The sequence below is a fragment of the Geotrypetes seraphini genome, chromosome 2 (genome assembly GCF_902459505.1).
Source record: "Geotrypetes seraphini chromosome 2, aGeoSer1.1, whole genome shotgun sequence".
Classification (NCBI taxonomy): Eukaryota; Metazoa; Chordata; class Amphibia; order Gymnophiona; family Dermophiidae; genus Geotrypetes; species Geotrypetes seraphini.
In genome coordinates this window covers 170,114,073-170,133,572 of record NC_047085.1, presented here as the reverse complement: position 1 = coordinate 170,133,572, position 19,500 = coordinate 170,114,073, and the positions used below count along the sequence as shown (strand labels likewise).

At 42.2% G+C, this 19,500-nt stretch overlaps 1 protein-coding gene across 2 annotated transcripts in view; it reads left to right on the top strand.

Moving 5' to 3' along the window:
• NETO1 (neuropilin and tolloid like 1) overlaps positions 1-19,500 on the top strand; it is a 291,913-nt gene that overhangs the window by 222,575 nt on the left and 49,838 nt on the right. The gene's annotated exons all lie outside the window — the stretch shown is intronic.

Here is a 19,500-nt window from a genome sequence, read left to right as displayed (position 1 = left end):
ACATTGTGGAGAGACGATGTTCCTGAAATGGACTTTATTCAAAACTAGTGTTTAAGCCCGTTACATTAACGGGTGCTAGAGTAAATGTCTGTCTATCTTTTTTTTTTCTTTGTCTCTCTCTCTCCTTGGACGCTGTCTGTCTGTCTGTCATTCTTTCTGTCTGTGTCTCTCCCTGGCCCCCTGTCTGTATTTCTTTCTGTCTCTGTCTCCCTGGCCCCCTGCCTGCCTGTATTTCTCTGTTGTGCCATGCCTGCCTGACTCTCTATGACCCCCTTCCTATGTCCTTAGTGTCCCATCTTATGTCCTTAGTGCACTCAGTGCCTCCTTCCTATGTCCTTAGTGCCCCCAGTGCCACCTTCCTATGTCCTTAGTGTCCCATCCTATGTCCTTAGTGCCCTCAGTGCCTCCTTCCTATGTCCTTAGTGCCCTCAGTGCCTCCTATGTCCTTAGTACCCTCAGTGCCTCCTTCCTATGTCTTTAGTGCCCTTAGTGCCTCCTATGTGCTTAGTGCCCCCAGTGTCACCTTCCTATGTCCTTAGTGCCCCCAGTGCCTCCTTCCTATGTCCTTAGTGTCCCATCCTATGTCCTTAGTGCCCTCAGTGCCTCCTTCCTATGTCCTTAGTGCCCACAGTGCCTCCTATGTCTTTAGTGCCCTCAGTGCCCCTTCCTATGTCCTTAGTGCCCCCAGTGCCTCCTTCCTATGTCCCCCCTCACTGCCTTTCAAACTTTGTCCCCCCCACCCCCAAAGCCAGTCTGCCTGTCTCCCTCCCTGCCTCCCATCCCCCGTACAGTAGACCTGGCATTTTTCTATCCCTCCCTCCCATCCCCCTGTGCAGTAGAACCCCTGAGCAGCATGTTTCCATCTCCCCCCCCCGTCACTATCGCAGCCGTGCAGCCAACCCCACTGACCCTCCCATCCGACCCTCCCATCGCAAGATGACCGATAAATCTCCCAACTCCAGCAGTGTCTGCAGCACTCTAAATACGCTGCTTCACGGCCTTCTACTGCCCGTGATTCCCTCTGCCGCCTCTCTGATGATGTCATCAGGGACGCAGCAGAGGAAATCAGGGCAGTAAAAGGCCTCGAAGCAGCGTATTTAGGATGCTGCTGGAGCCGGGAGGTTTCTGGTCGTCTTGCGGTGGGAGGGTCAATTGGGAAGGTCAACGAGGGTTTGGGTGTGGCGGGGAGGGGTGCGCCGGAGGGGGGCGATGATGACGAACAGCGGGCCTTACAGTGAGTCAGGTTGGGAGGGGGGAGTTGCCGGCGTGTTCCTTGCCGCTGTGTTCCAAAATGGAATACGGCCACGGAACACAAAACAATGCGGCAGGGAACACGAAACCCTAAGTGCGCATGCACACTTAGGGTTTTATTATATAGGATGCATAAATATGTAGCAATCCACATAAACACCTTAAGATCCTAGTCTGCTGGGAACAATGGACCCAACACAGTCCGTGTTTTGACAAATGAGTAATCCTAGGGTGAAAGATAAGTGGAAAGGCTAAACAATCCAAAAGTACTCCCTTCTGCATGTCCAGTCCTAGTCCGATCTCAATACCTTCTCCCAAAGCAAATGCTCACAGCACACCGTCCCGTGCTAGTGCGATTACTAGGACTAGCAGGGACCCCTGAGAAAGACTCGTCTGTCGAAACACAGACGATGTTGGGTCCAGTGTTCACAGCAGACTAGGTCCTTAAGGTGTTTATGTGGATTGCTACATATTTATGCATTTTTAATAAAATCCATTTCAGGAACATCGTCTCTCCACAGTGTTTCTTTGGTTTCTCTTGGACTTTTTTTCTCTGTGGAATCTTCGGGTCAATTTCTTTGTTTTTCCATCAATTTGTGGAATTTTTTTTTCTTCTGTTGTCATATCTGATGTTATGGATCTAAACAATTCATACATTAGCTCTAAGCTGCAAGCAATCTTTATAAAGAAAGTTGGTACAAAGTTTAAATTAGTTACTGACTACCATGGTTAACATATGTTTCATAGTATTATCAGTTTGACATAGCTCCTTGAAGATAGCAATAATTTGACTATCATTTTTCCCAATACATGTGTACAGTTTTATGGAACAAGAGCAGATCAATGAATTTGTAAGTGAAAACCATCTGAAAAATAGGTCATAAATGTTATCTCATTAACCCCACCTTTTACGAAGCTGCGTTAGGCTTTTTTTATCGCCGTCCGCAACAGTATTAACTCCGATGCTCATAGGAATTCTATGAGCGTTGGAGTTAATACCACCACGGCCAGTGATAAAAAAGCCTAGCACAGCTTTGTAAAAAGGGGGTGGGTGGGGGTGGTAAAAGCTGTGTACTTCATACATCCAGGTGCTCACTAGGCTGCAATTCTGACATATCCTGAAGTCTTTTAATCAGTTACATAATCCTAGAATAGGGGTCCTCAGGGCACACTATGCCACTTAGGCTTTTGGGATGGCAACAATGACTATGCATGAGATAAATGTGCATGCAACGGAGATAGTGTATGCACATTTATCTCATTCATATTCATTGTGGATATCTTGAGAACCAGACTGGCTTGGTCTATCTTGAGGAGTGGATAGAGGTCCCTTGTCCTAGAATATGCATTTTAGGAAAACTAATAGTGTGAATCAGATGGCTTCTTTCAGGAGTCAACAAAACTCTGAAGGTTCTTGCCATAGGGGAAAAAACAGTAACACCACTATTAAATTTTGTATAATCTAATCTAATCTAATCCTTAGGTTTGTATACCGCATCATCTCCACGTTCGTAGAGCTCGAAGCGGTTTACAGTAGGAGAAATAGGAAGGAACTACAACAGAGAGTTAGAGGTAGAAGTGTGAAGAAAATTTAGAGGACTTGGGATGCCAAGATATAAGAGTTTTCTTGATTCCTAAGTTGGAGGGAGACTTACATTTTTTGAGAAAAGCCAGGTTTTCAGATGTTTGTGGAAAACTTGGAGATAGCTCTAGTTCCGAAGAGGGGAGGTAAGGTTGTTCCAGAGCTCAGTGATTTTGAAGTGGAGGGAGGTCCCTAGCTTTCCTGTGTGGGAAATGCCTTTTAGCAAGGGGAAGGATAGTTTTAATTTGTGGGAGGATCTGGTGGTATTAGGGTTTGAGGAATTCCAAGAAAGAGGGATAAAGGGAGGGAGGATACCATATAGGATTTTGAAAGTTAAACAGGCGCATTTATAGTGGACCCTGGCAATTATCGGAAGCCAGTGGAGCTTGGCCAGGAGCGGGGAGACATGGTCAAATTTACTTTTAGCGAAGATGAGCTTGGCCGCGGCATTCTGAATCCATTGGAGTCTGTGGAGGTTTTTCTTAGTTAGGCTTAAGTAGATAGAGTTGCAATAGTCCATTCTGGAGAGGATGATGGATTGGACAAGGAGGGTAAAATGTTTTTGATGGAAGCAGGATCTAACTTTCCTCAGCATGTGAAGGCTGAAAAAGCATTTTTTTTTACCAAGGATTGGAGGTGGTCATTGAAGGACAATGTGGAATCAATGATGATGCCCAAGACCTTGATCGAGAACTCAAGCTGCAGAGAGGAGCCAGAGGGTAGTGGGATGGAGGTGGGTAGGTGATCTAGTTTTGGACCGAGCCAAAGAAGTCTTGTTTTGGACTCATTCAATTTCATTTGCACAGTGTGGGCCCAGGATTGTAGGTTCATTATACAAGAGGATATGTTCTTAGACAGGTCGGTGAGGTTCGAATCAGTCTCGAGGAGGACGAGGATGTCGTCCGCATAAGTGTAAATTGTTTCAAGGGGGGATAGGTGGAGGAGTTTTAGGAAGGACATATAGATGTTGAAAAGGATAGGGGATAGTGGAGAGCCTTGCAGGACTCCACAATTCGGTTTCCAGGGGGAGGATGAGGTGCCATTCATGTTAACAATGTAAGAACGAGAGCGGAGGAATTTAGAGAACCAACCTAGGACTGTGGAGTTGATACCTATCTCAGAGAGTTGGTAAACAAGAATATCATGGTGAACAACGTCAAAAGCAGCGGAAAGGTCAAATTGTAGGAGGACGGCGAACTTGTTTCGAGAGTGATGTTGTTGAACCCTTGAAATCAGGGAAGACAGTAGGGATTTGGTGCTGAAGTTAGGACGAAAGCCATATTGTATAAATATCGATGTGTGCAGTATCATCTGAAATTAATATTCCTGTTCTCAGGAAGGAAACCAGACCCTTCCTACTGGCTGGATTCAAGAAATTTTGGTACATATCAAGGTAATTTGGGGCTTCTGAGACTCTGAAGGCCTATTTGAAAGTTGGACTGGATATAGGGTAGGAATTGCTGAGGTATGGTGAGCAGTGAACCATGGAAACATGATGTTTGCCCTGGGGAGAAGAAACTGGTCTGATATATCTTTTGAGGAGGAATGTGTGTGGAATAGGATTGTGACCATAGAGATCCATTGTTTTGGAGGAGGAAGAGGTTGGTTTGAGAGGTACTGAGGCACGGATTTGTATTGGTAAGAAAGGTTGTAGAAAGAAGAAAGGTACCCAACCCTTAGTCTGTCAGAAACCATGCAATTCAGTTTAACTGGGCCCATATTTCTTCACCAGTGAACAAGGGCTGCAGGGGCTAAAGTAACACATTGCAGTATTATAACGGTTACATTAAGTATAATCCCTTATTGAAATAGCAGCATTTTGCATCTCATTACCTGATTTACCCCTGCTTGTACAAAAGCATAGCATGGGTTTTAGTATCAGCTACGGTGGTAAGAGCTCTGACACTCATAGGAATTCTATGAGCGTCAGAGCTGTTACCGCTGTGGCCAGCACAAAAAAAACATGTTACGCTTTTGTAAAAGGGGGGTAACTGCATTGCATATTAAATTTAGTACGGGTGTTATAATTGACAAACATTACTTTCTGATTCAATATGTTAGTGAACAGGCAGCAAAATGACTCTCCTAAGGTGGCAGCAATAGCTAGAAGCAGGATCTGAACGCAGATCTAATGTCTAAACCTTTTTTAATTGCATTTTTGAAATTTTACATTTCCAATTGTGAAAAGTAAAAAAACGCCTCATCAATCTATCTCAACCAGACTCCATTCACTCATCCTCCAATCAAAGAAGTTAAACGGAAAAAAATTATACGATGGCCTCCTGGCCACTCAAGCAGCAAAACCAGATAACCAAATCTCCAATCTACTGATAACAACCTCAGACTACAAGATGTTCAGAAAAGAAATAAAGACTATACTCATCAAGAAATCCCTGAAAAAGTCTTAACACCATGAATACCTTCCTCTTACCATCTTCTTCCCAACTCACCGATACTACCTGATCTACTCTTTACCTTTACTAGAAATGACCAGTGTTCGTCTTTCGTAACCTACCTTCTATAACTCTTTTGCAATCCATCTTGAACCGCAAGGTAATGGCGGAATAGAAATCTCTAAAGTAATGTAATGTATGTCAAACAGAAAGGAAAGAACTACAGTATTATTGATAGGAGGAAACAAAGAGAAGAAAAAGTAGAAAAGCAAAAGATCTACCAGCCAACCAGCCAATCATCCACTGTACCTGCAAATAGAGAATGACACGGGGAAAAAATCTGTCCCCGTTACCGCCCCGTCCCCGTCCCACCATCCTCTGCACCGCCCCATCACCACCGTTCCCTTCACCGCCCCGTCACCGTCACCGCCATCCCTTTCACCACCCCGTCACCGCCACTGCCATCCCTTTCACCGCCCCGTCACCGTCACCGCAGCATGCATAAAAGCCTCAAACAGGTATGATTTTATATACTTATCTTTATTAACGTATTCCCATGGGTTACATACTGAACATGTGCTGGATTCCTCCATTCTTGCAGCACATGTTCAGGAATAGGATTCAGTAACCCATGGGAATGGACACAGCACACTACTACACTAGTACTCAGATTAAAAAAAAAAAGAACCAGCTCCCAGCTCAGCCAGACTCCCGTCTCCAACCGGTCAAAGAATCCACTCAGATTAAAAAAAAAAAAAAGGACCAGCTCCCAGCTCAGCCAGACTCCCGTCTCCAACCGGTCAAAGAATCCATTCAGATTAAAAAAAAAAAAAAAAGGACCAGCTCCCAGCTCAGCCAGACTCCCGTCTCCAACCGGTCAAAGAATCCCACTCAGATTAAAAAAAAAAAAGAACCAGCTCCCAGCTCAGCCAGACTCCCGTCTCCAACCGGTCAAAGAATCCCCCCCCCACCCCTGCCACCGCCGCCGCCAACCCTGGGCAGGCAAGTAGTAGGAAAGTGTGCACCTTACCTCTACTTGTAGCGCCAAAGTTTTCAATGAAATTTCAGCTCCTCCAAGTCTGAAGCAGTGACTCCTCTCCAATCCAGGCTGCGACTCCAAAAAAAATCCTGGGCTTGCCTCTCAGCTCCGAAATCCCCCGATTTCCAATCGCTACTGCAACCCATTAAATATCATGTGTGACAGTAGCGATTGGTCCCCTTCTTGAGCAGGAAAGAACTGACTAATGAGGAGCCAGAATATTGAAGGGGGCGGAGTCAGGCAACGTGCAAGTCGGGTGGAGAGAGACGAGTTGGAGGAGACCACATGGCCGACAAGCATAGCCGCTGGAAAAAAATCAGACACCTGTCCCGAAGTGAACCTAACACACGGTGAAGACCCGGTAAATCGCGGTATGTAGAAGGGGATACATTTGCCTGCGGTGACAAATCTTTTCACCGTTTTTGCGGGCGGTGAAAACTTTTGTCCCCGTGTCTGCAGTGATTTGGCTATGGAGTCTCCATAGCCCGCAGCCAAACCGCAGCCATGCCGCGGTTCCCCGCGGGGATCGCTCCCCGTGTCATTTTCTACCTGCAAACTAACTGAGCTGTAAGGAGTGCTCAAAATTTTGAACGAGAAACCTAAGAGCGATGGGAAATAGGCAGGATGTTCCAAAGAGGAGGGGCAAGGAAAAAGAATGCTGAGTTACACATGGATTCTAGACGAACGCAAAGAACAGAGGGAACTGTGAGAAGAAATTCAAAAGCAGCACGTAAGACTCATGTGAGAGAATGTGGAATCACTAGAGATGCCAGATATGAAGGGCTCCCAGTATGGAGAGTCTTGTGTGACAAAATCAATACCTCGTGCTGTATTCTGAAGGCAGTACCATAGTTTTAAAGCAGCACTGACCATGGGAGTTTAAATATTAGAGGAATTGGTTTTGGTATACTGTAGATTTCTCTCTTTCATTTGTCTTGCTTTTTCTTCTAAAATAGGCTGGGTTAGAAAAATCCTGAATACCACTTCCTGTACACTATTTGCAAGCAGAAATAGATTTCACTGAATTCAGTCTTTTGATGTCATTTTTTCTTCCCCAAAACAAATATATGTTTTAGAGCTTAACACGCTATGCAGATTCTGGTTTAGTCAATTAGTTTAATGACACTCACAAAAGTGTTATGCCATCTGTGCTTATAGAAGTAGTGATTGATGCTATCTCATCATCCAATCATATATTTTATTATTGAATTATGATATGCTTAATCCTAAATAATAAACAAGCAGACAGAACAAGACAAAGCAAACACCAAATCTTTTGATCTGATATAAAATAAAACAACAAAAAAAAACCCCAAAACAAAACATAAGGCTTTATATACCTATTCATACTGGAAAGGATACTGTGGCTAACAAGTATTTGGGAAGAGTGCTGAACAGAACAAAAAATAATTTATTATTTATTAAAAAATTTATATACCGCATATTAATTTTGCAGTTTTCCAATTGCATACAAATCAACTTAAAATCCATTTAGAAACAAATAACAAACAGGTATAATCAGGGAGACAATAATAAACCGACGCACTTGTAGCGTATTTTTGGACTTCATCCTCCCCACACTGTTTCTTAAAATTCCAGGAAAGCATGGACAAATAATAGCAGGTCAGGTTTCAACAAGATTAAAGCAGGAAGACATTAGAAGCCATATGCATTTTCAAAATTTTCTTTAAAATGATATCATAAAATTCCAGGAACGCATTATCAAACACACGGGGTCTTTTACTAAGGCACGCTAGCTAATTTAGCATGCGCTAAATGCTAACGCGCCCATAGAATATAATGGGCACATTAGCATTTAGCGCGTGCTAAATCGGCTAACGCACCTTAGTAAAAGACCGCCCACAATGAAGTATTACCAGAGAAAGGCATTAACACAGGAAGGCATTAACAAATAGTTGTGTTTTCAAACATTTTCTTAAAATTAATCCTCCCAGCACAAAATCACAGAATACCAGGCAGGGCATTCCAGAGTTTAGCACACAGACATCATTGTTGCCCCAATCCTAACATTTATATTCCAAATAAGAGCAGGGGCATATGTAAATGTCCAAATAGCAGCAAATTATGGGATGAGGAGCAAGTAATGAAGTATTTGGGGTTGAGGCTGTGAGCTATGGAAATCATTAGTTTCTTCATTATATAGTACACAAGGCTCTTGACAACAGTCTACTATTAAAACAATAATGTTGAAATCTTATTGAGAATTCTTAGCCCAAAACCCTTCAATCTCTGTACCACCTCTTGGAAACCCATATGCCACCCAGATCTATAGCAATGAAAAGGTAAAACTCACACCCATGCAAAAATTGCTTAATGAGTCAAATAACAGACCACTAATGCCTCATTCAGCTATATTAGCTACTGCTATACATGGCCAACATATCTAAATGTATGAGGATGAATCAAAAATTAAAGGCAATTGTCAAATTCTGCGATAACCGGAACAGAGCAAGCAAAATGCAATATATGTGCTCATACATTGCCTGTTGGATAGTTCATCCACACACAGTGCAGCGCTCGGCCTTTAGTCATGTGGCAGCCACATGGTCAGACACAAGGAGGCTCCATTGCAAGATCGCACCATCAAAGAACAACTTGCAATACTGCACTTTCTTTGGGCAGAGGGAGTGAAGCCTGTGGAAATTCACTGTCACATATTGACTCAGTGTGGACATAGCACCCATCAACATCGCGCACACAAGGGCACATTGACAGGGCAGATGCTTTGATTAGAGAAGATCGACGGATAACAGAGTCTCAATTGACTACAAATTTGGATATCAGTTATGGATCTGCATTTGACATTATGCAAGACAAAGCATGATGAAGTAAAGGAAGTGGTGCTCACTAGAGAATGACACTGTAACAGAATTCATCATCGTTCCCGGTCCCCACAGATAACTGCAAGAAACTAATCCCATGTCATTCTTTAGTGTCTATCTCAACCTCAGTCCTTCTACACCAGCATTCTTCAATTCAAAGCTTGAAGGTCAGTGATTATGCCCGTTCATAAGCTGATTCTTCCTTCTTAAAGAATGACTTGGGGATGGAAACGGTGATGAACTCAGTCACCGTGTCATTCTCTAGTGCTCACCTGGCTTTGAGAGCAGCCAAGAAGCTTCTTCTCTGCAGGAATGCAGAAGCTAGTTGAATGATACAACAAATGTATCGTCTTGCATGGGGGCTATGTGGAAAAGTGATATGTTCGGTTGCTCACAGTTACTTCTATTAAAGCCATTAAATGTAGTTTGCCTTTACTTTTTGATTTATCCATGCTTTAATATTATTTTCATTCAGGACTGTACAGAGCAAGAATCACACCCTGTGCAACTTGCTCCCAGTGCCTTCTTCTCACTCTATACACAGGGACAAGAGGAGACCATGGAAAGGGAGCAGTTGTGGCCCCCTGCCTTCCTTGTACTCTGTGCAGTACACCGTTCACTTACCCCCTCTTTTACAAAGGTGCGCTATGCTTTTTAGCGTGCGCTAAATATTACCGCATGCTAAACATGCGCTAAATGCTAACGTGTGCATGTTATCCTATGGACACGTCAGCGGTTAGCACATGCGCTGATTCAGCGCATGCTAAATCTGCACTAAAACACTTAGCATGCCTTTATAAAAGAGGGCCTTAGTCCTTTGTACAGCCATGTTTTTATTTATACATTCTTTATTCTCTGTCCTTCTTTCATTTTTGTCCTGTTTTGCAATCTTTAACTTCTACAGTGATTTCATAAGTTTTAAGCCCCTTCTACATGTTCATCGCTTTCCCCAACCTTTTTATTTTTATTGTAATCCCTGATTCCCTCTTTCCCCATGTTCTCAATTGTTTTTCTTTAGTTCTTACCCTATTTAATTAGCTTTTATTTTTAAAAAACTTTTTATTGTAAACCGCTTCTGGTTTTATATTTGTGGTATATTAAATAACTTGAACTTGAACTCATAAAAGCGCTTTATAATAGCATCAGCTATTCTACATCTGCAATAGCTAGCTATGTATAATAGAGGAGGTCCATGCATATGCTACCTTTCTCCAGTCACGGCTTCTAGATTAGAATGTGCTGCATGCCTAACGTGACCATTTATTTTTCATCAAAATGGGACATCTATTAATTGTCAGTCTCGCCCCAATCCCGCACTAGCCCTGTCCCCCAATCCCACCCCCAATTACTTCCATTAATTTTTCATGTACATATAATATCTTATTAATTCATAATGGTAACCATAAAATTAAAAAACCCACAAAGCACACTGTACGCAGAGAAAATGTTAATTATCATTTATATTTGGGGGGTTTTCAAAGATGTCAAGGCAGTTGACTTTAAAATATGTAATGTCACCCTGATTATGCAATTTGATATGAGTTCGGCCTTTGACTTAGTGGACCCTGGGAAATTGCTACAATGGTTAGATGCAATTGGTATCAGAGGAGAGGTGTTAGACTGGTTCCGAGGTTTCCTTATAAGAACATAACATAAGCAGTGCCTCCGCTGGGTCAGACCACAGGTCCATCCCGCCCAGCAGTCCGTTCCCGCGGCGGCCCAAAACAGGTCAAGACCTGTCTGAATCATCAGAAGGGGCTCCCTTGCCACCTTGGTTTCCCATTTAAGTCCTGCCTTCCTATCGAAGTCCTAGCCCTCCGGTCTTGTACATGCACGACCAGGTTAGTTTATACTCATTACCTGATTTACTTCCTATACTTGTGTTACCTCCCAGCTCCTCCCTCAGTATCCCACGATCCCTTTATCCCTCAGGAATCCATCCAATCCCTGTTTGAATCCTTGTACCGTATTCTGTCTGATCACTTCCTCCGGTAGCGCATTCCAAGTGTCCACTACCCTTTGGGTGAAAAAAAACTTCCTTGCATTTGTTTTGAACCTATCTCCCTTCAGTTTCTCAGAATGTCCCCTCGTATTTGCTGTCCCCTTCAGTCTAAAGAATCTGTCCCTATCCACCTTCTCTATGCCCCTCATGATCTTGAAAGTCTCTATCATATCTCCCCTGAGCCTCCTTTTCTCCAGAGAGAAGAGCCCCAGCCTATCCAGCCTCTCGGCATATGAGCAGTGTTCCAGCCCTCTTACCAATTTCGTTGCTCTCCTTTGGACTCTCTCAAGTACCGCCATGTCCTTCCTGAGGTGCGGCGACCAATACTGAACGCAGTACTCCAGATGTGGACGTACCATCGCTCGATACAAAGGCATGATGACTTCCCGTGTTCTGGTTGCTATGCCCTTCTTTATGATGCCCAGCATCCTGTTGGCTTTTTTCGAGGCTGCTGCGCACTGTGCAGATGGCTTCAGTGATGCATCCACCAGCACACCCAAGTCTCTCTCGAGTCTGCTGTCTCCCAACAATACCCCCCCTAATTTGTAGCTGAACAACGGGTTCTTTTTCCCTATATGCATGACCTTGCATTTGTCCACGTTGAAGCGCATTTGCCATTTGTTTGCCCAGTCTTCCAGCTTGTCCAGGTCCCTTTGTAGGTCCTCACACTCCTCCCTGGTCGTAACTCTGCCGCACAGTTTGGTATCGTCTGCGAATTTTATAACCTCGCACTTTGCTTCCTTTTCCAGGTCATTGATGAATATGTTGAAGAGTAAAGGCCCCAGCACCGATCCCTGTGGCACACCGCTCGTGACTCCCCGCCAGTCAGAATATTGACCCTTTACTCCAACCCTCTGCAGTCTTCCCGACAACCAGTGCTTGATCCATCTGTGCACATCCCCTCCCACCCCGTGGTTCCACAGCTTCTTAAGTAGCCTTTCATGTGGCACCTTGTCGAAAGCCTTTTGAAAGTCGAGGTAAATGATGTCTATGGGCTCCCCATTGTCCACCCGACTGCTTATTCCCTCAAAGAAGTACAGAAGGTTCGTTAGGCACGACCTTCCCTTACAGAATCCGTGCTGGCTTGTTCTCAGTAGGCCATTTCTCTCGATGTGCTCGCAAATGCCGTCCTTGATCATAGCTTCAACAATCTTCCCTATAATTGAAGTCAGGCTCACCGGCCTGTAGTTCCCGGGGTCACCCCTCGATCCTTTCTTGAAGATGGGTGTGACATTTGCCAATTTCCAGTCCCGCACCTACCAAGTACATTTTAATTGCAATCTCTCTGATACCTGGAGTAATCCTTCTGGTGTCCCGCAGGGGTCACCATTATCCCCATTGCTTTTCAATGTCTACATGTCATCATTAGGTGCGCAACTGACCCAGCTGGGGATAAAATTATTTAGTTACGCAGATGACTTTACGATCATTATCCCATTCGCTACCTCTCTCTCTGAAGTTACTCCTGAGGCAATAGAAGTACTAAATTTGATTGAACAATGGACAACTGAATTTAGACTGAAGCTTAATTCAGAAAAAAACAATCTTTTTAGCTTCGCCACACTCACCTGATACTAAAACATCACTGTGCATCAATAAACTTAGTTACCCCATTCAACCTACTATGAAAGTTTTGGGAGTAATACTGGACCAGGGTCTAACCATGAAAGACCAGGTGGACTCTTTAGTTAGAAAGGGGTTTTTTACTCTATGGAAGCTTCGGTCCATCAGAGCTTATTTTGATGCTTCATCATTCAGAATTCTGGTACAATCCCTTATACTGAGCCAACTTGATTACTATAATATCGCCCATTTGGCAATCTCCCAGAAGAATATGCAGAGATTACAACTGGTGCAAAATGCGGCAGTTAGGCTAATTTTGGGGTTGAGGAGATATGATCATGTGACTCCTTCCTACCGACTCCTGCATTGGTTGCCCATGGAGGCACAAGTGAAGTTTAAGTTTGGATGTTTTTGCTTTAAGGCACTATTCGGTTTAGCCCCTAAATATATAACAGACACTTTTCTCTTTCTTAACCAATAGACACAAAAGAAGCTCACACTTGATCTTTGTTTCTCCACCAGTTAGAGGATGTAAATTTAAAAGACATCATCAACATCTTTTCTCGTATCAGGCAGCATTATGGGGTAAAGATCTGGAACTATTACTTATACTTGCTAACACTTATGGGGAATTTAGGAGACACCTAAAAACATATCTGTTCCAGAAGTACTTAGGTACTGATTTGCACAATCTTTCCCACAATAACTGATCTCTAGAGCTGTCTTTAACTTTGTTAGTTCTACTCAATTTGTAATATTCTTAATCATTGTAAACCGCATAGAACTTCACGGTCCTGCAGTATATAAACTGTTATTATTATTATTAACTATAAAAAAATAGACAAATATAGTGCAAAATATAGACAGCACATATAAATTCTCAAAACTGAAACATTTTGATCACTAAATTGAAAATAAAATAATTTTTCCTACCTTTGCTGTCTAGTTAGTTATTTCATGAGTCTCTGGATACGTTTCCTTCTGACTGTGCATCCTTTCTTTCTTTCTGTACTCAGGCCCAACAATTGTCCCTTTCTATTCCCTCCCTCCTTCCTTCCTATATCCTTAGTGCCCTCAGTGCCTCCTTCCCATGTCCTTAGTGCCTCCTTCCCATGTCCTTAGTGCCCCTTTCCATGTCCTTAGTGCCTCCAGTGCCTCCTTCCTATGTCCTTAGTGCCCTCACTGCCTTCCAGCCTTTGTTCCACCCCCTCCCCCTACCTGCCTGCCTGCCTACATCCCTCCCTGCCGCACTAAAGGCTCCCTCCCTCCAGTGCCAATTCAAACACACTCCCCCCCGGTACGCCGCAGCCACTGCTTCTTGCCACCCAGAAGCCTTCTTCCCGACGTCAATTTTAACATTGGAGAGGAAGTTCCGGGCCAGCCAATCGCTGCCTGGCTGGCCTGGAACTTCCTCTCCGATATCAGAATTGACATCGGAAAGAAGGCTGCTGGGGGGCAAGAAGCAGCAGCTGTGGCGGACCAGGGGGAGGGTTGAATCGGCGCTGGAGGGAGGGAGGCAGGCTTTACTGCAGCAAAGGGGTAGCGATCGCCGATCTGTTGTCCCCGCGCACCGCTTTGGGACTCTGTCCCTGAAAATGGGACATTTCAGCGTTCCGAAGCGGTGTGTCGGGACAATGGGATGGTCAGTCCAATAACAGAATGGTCCCATTGAAAATAGGACGCATGGTCACCTTATGCATGCCTCCTCTTCTCACCACTTTTGAATGGGGCTGTTTAGAGAGGTAGCAAGAAATGGGACCATTTTAAAGCCAAAGACTGTTAGCGCATAGAGAAAAATAGCCAACATCATTTTCATAGATAAAACAGTGAATGCTTTGAACTAGAAAATAACACAAAATTCATCACTGTTCCTGTCCCTATGGATAACTGCACAAAACAATCCCGTGTCATTGTTTAGTGTCTATCTCAACCTCAGTCCTTCTACATCATCATTCTTCAATGCAAGGCTTGGGGGACAGTGGCTGTGCCCATTCATGCTCTGATTCTTCCCTCTCTCCTTAAAGAATGACATGGAGATGGTTTTCTGTGGTTATTTGCGGGGACAAGAACAGTGATGAATTTTGTCACTGTGCCATTATCTACGTTTAACCTTATTGTTTTAAGACCTTCTCGGAGACAGAGTTTGGTTGCTGTTTCTCAAGGAAATATCACTCAGAGAGAAATCTGATACAAATCTAAGGCTCCTCTACCTCCTCCTCCCTCTCCAGGGGTGGTAAGACTGCCCTTGGGTCCTCCTCCACCTCTGTGCCCTGGAATAGCAAAAGACCTCCAAAGAAGCAAATTCTAATTCTAACAATAATGAACTAAAAATAACTCTATAAACTTCACTTAAGGCAGAATGATGAGCAAAGATATAAAAGTTATATGGGAATTTGTTGCACTAATTGAAAAAAAAAATAATGAGAGGTTATCATAGCAATTAAGCATTATTAAAGTGCATCTAACTGAACATCATAATTTGCACCAAAGCAATTGGTTCATAGACTATAGCATCTGATTTTTATAGACTGGCAAAATACATTAGAATTAATGGCAAAATGCCAAGTTTGCTAAGCTAGACAAGAATAAAAATAAAAGACTATAAATATTTCTGAGAGCTTTTTGTGGAAATATATTTTTTTATTGGCTGAGACTCAAGGTTTGCAATATTTTAGCTGTCAAGTACATGAGTTACTTTAATGTATGCATGTGATCTTCTGAAAATCCTCACCTCTGAGGGAAAAAAACCCCTTAAACATCAAAAAATGGGCTTTAGCATTTTGTCCTTATCTGATTTATCTTAATCTAGTGTAATTCTAGGAAAGGCAAAAAAACATGTTTTGTTCATTGTTCTTTTTCCACAGACCACTTGTAAGTTTCACACATTTCACATATCTGATCACCTTCTCTTTCTAATGTTCTGATACAACATGGCCATCTGTTGAGCATGAAGTTACATAGGAAGTACATACAAAAGTATGTCACTTTACCACTTTTATATCTATGGCAGGGTGATTTTAAAAAATGAAAATAAAGAATTGATGCTGTGGCTGATTTCCTTTAACAAAATGTCTCCTATCCATAAACAATTCTGAGAAATAATGTTAACAATGTGACATTAATATAGGGCTCCTTTTACTAAGCTGCGTTAGGGCTTTAACGCGTGGAATAGCGCTCGCTACATTGCCACGCACGCTAGACCTTAATGCCAGCATTGAGCTGGCATTAGTTCTAGCTGCGTAGCGCGTGGTGTAGCGTGCGGTAATTTCCTGCGTACGCTAAAAACGCTAGCGTACCTTAGTAAAAGGAGCCCGTAGTATATTTACACATTAAAGTGATCTTTTTTAAGTGAATTTTAACATTAATTTATCCCACTTAGGGATTAGTTGTTAACATTCATTAACCCCCTCTTTTACAAAGCTGCGCTAGCAGCTGCCGTGCGGCAAAAGCCCCAAAGCCCTTTAAATCCCTAAGGACTTCGGGGCAATTACCACAGTGGCAGCCATTGTAAAAGGGGGTAGGGGGTAAGGAAACAGCATGATTTTTGTTCTTTAAAGCACGTAAAATAACAACATCATGCATTATTTTACTATAACATGTTAGTTTATGGTACCGTGCTGGTTGCCTAATAATGAGATGCAAAACACCTCATTATTATTCAAATCAAATGATATAGCTTGCATCGAACTCTTTAAGCTGCTTTATTTTTCCTGACAATTTCTAGCTATCTTGCAAGTATTTCCATATACTTAACACGTCTAACCCTCCTCAATCGAAATTAATTCTATTCAAACATCCTTATCACTTAACAGATTCCTTAGCACAGATGACACTCTCGAGATATTCAAATATATATGCTTCTTATAAATAAACAAAACATTTAAGTTTTGGAAAAGAGATGGCTGAGGGGAGATATAATTGAAGTCTACAGAATCCTGAGTAGCGTAGAATGGGTGCAAGTGGATCAATTTTTTACTCTGTCTATAATTATAAAGACTAGGGGACACTCGATGAAGTTACAGGGAAATACATTAAAAACTAATAAGAGGAAATATTTTTTCACTCAAAGAATAGTTAAACGCTGGAATGCTTTGCCAGAAGTTGTGGTAAGAACAGTTAACGTAGCTGGTTTTAAGAAAGGTTTGGACAATTTTCTGAAGGAAAAGTCCATAATAATAATAATTTTATTCTTATTATACCGCCAGACCAGGATGATTCTAGGCTGTTCACAACAAACAGAGCTGAAACATACAGCGATAACTATAATACAAATGGAAATACATCAATTTATAAATATTAGAAAAAACTAAGAGATTAAAACACAATGTTTTAAGATACAAACTTATCAAATAGTTGTGTCTTTAACAATTTTCTAAAATCAAAGTAAAAAGAAATCTCTAGCATAATTTTTCCAAACCAAACATTCAGTTTAGCGGCCTGAAAAGAGAGAGTTCACTCAAGGAACTTCTTATAATGACAGGATTTAGTAGAAGGATATGTAAACAGATGGGCTCTGCATGTAGTCTTATTTGAGTGGCTCAAAGGAAAATGAGAAACAAGCCTGGAAACATACCGAAGATTGATTTATAACAAATACATGAAAATTTAGACAAAACTCTAGACTCAATCGACAACCAATGAAGTTTCTGATAAAAAGGAGTAATATGCTCCCATTTTTTAAAACCAAAAATGAGTCAAACTGCAGTATTTTGAACCACTCTCAATTTTTTTAGAATTTTCTTATAGGCACCTAAATAAATAATATTACAGTAGTCGAGGATGCTTAAGACAGAAGACAGCACTAACAAGCGAAAAGAGACTTCCTCGAAATATTTCTTAATGGTGCGAAGCTTACAAAGCACCAAGAAACATTTCTTAAGTCTATTATTGAGAAAGACATGGGGGAAGCCACTGCTTGGTAGCATTGAATATTGCTACTTTTGGGGGGTTTACCAGGTAATATGGATTGGCCACCGTGAATATGGGCCTCTATTCTAGATGGGCCATTGGAGGTGATGGACTTGAGGACTGCATTTGAATTCTGGAAAGCATGGAACAAACATTGAGGATTTTTGATAAGAGAGGGAGGGATTGCAGAGCTTAGTAGTTGGATAAGCTCTATGGTCTTTATCTGCTATCATTATGTTTTTGTGCTGTATGTCACCTTGGATTCTTAGGAAGATTCAAGCGGTCATTCCTAGGATTCAGTAAAAGTTGGCCTTTTACCACATTTCAGTTTAACGTGGTGTCACTAACCTGATGTACCGTAGTACTGCAGATAAGAAACTCCCACAGTATATGAATAGCATAGCTTCTGATTAACCTTACAAGCTGCATTATTCACCCAGCCCAAGAGCATTGGGCCACTAGCGGTTGTACTGCGAGAATACTGTTAGAGTTGTTTATACCATTTTGAACCTGGCACCAGCAGGGGCAGGAATGATTGAGGATCACTTCGGTCCAGGACCCCTAGATTACCCAGAATGGGGTTGGAGAGAGATGAATCTTTTTCAGCAGGGGGGTGGGGCTTAGCCCAATACATTAATGTGTCTTTCTGAGTGGGAGGATTAGGGATGTTGAGATAAGCTCTGGGAGTATCAGGTGGTATATTAATACCTTGATACTTCCAGGCAGGAAAATTTTGTTTGTTTCCTGTAATAAAGCATACTGCAGTGTTTACCACAAGCTGTAGTATTTCATTTGATTTACATATTAATGAGATGTGTTGCATGCTGGAGTGGAGTGATCATTGGGATAATAGAGCAGTGCCCGAGGGTCCACAACAGTAGAGGGCCCACTATGCCTTAGCCTCTATCTAGTTTAATCACTTTTGAGAGGTGATTAGGGGCCCTGACCCTTTTTGTCCAAGGGCCCAAAATAGCATCAGTTTATCTCTGGTCGTAAGAATCTCATTATTATGTTTCCCTTGGTAACCTAAACTATACATTGCAGTAATACAAAATGCTTTCTAATGCCGTTTAAGGTGCGTTACAGAGCAAAACTGCAAATAATGTGTTGTTGCCTTAAGGCATGTTAGTAATTTATCCTCAGTGACCAATAAAATTTGGTTTTAAGTATTTTGAATATGTTGCATGTTCTAAACATAATAGAACCCTGATTTCATTTGAGAATAGTATGTGCTTCATATACCACCCACCCTCCCTTTTTCGCTGCTGCTGCAGTAACTGTCCCGAAACCCAAAGAGATATAAACGGCTTCAGGGCTTTTGCCATATGGCAGCCAGTAGTGCAGCTTTTTTTTTTTTTTTAAAGGGGGGTGAGAGGAATAATTTGCTTGGGTTTACAGGCTCACATTAATCCTCATAACAGCTGAAAAAAACTGACAGTTGGCTAAAGAGAAACATCAATTGACAACATTTTGATAAATGTTAAATTAAACTTGATAAGTTTTACATCACAATATGCAGAAGAGAAAGTTTTTTGAGACAATATTGTAACTTTTTTTTTAGAATATGTCTATAATTTAATATAATTTAAAAGCCCAGCCTGAATAATAACCAGTCAGCAGAAATATTATGGCTTTTACTAAACTGCGGTAGAGCTTTTTATCGCAGCCAGCAAAATAAATGCTCCGTCGCTCATAGGAATTGAACGAGCATCAGAGCATTTACCTCGCTGGCCTGCGGTAAAAAGCTCTACTGCACTTTAGTAAAAGGAGATCTTAGTTAATTGCATTGTGCTGGAAATGATTTAAGCAAATGTATTGAGGAGCAACCCCAAAAAGATATCATTTACTCACATTGCATTATTTGCCTTAGGACCCACTGCATAACATTAAGCCGCTACCGCCTCCTTTTAAGCAGGCGG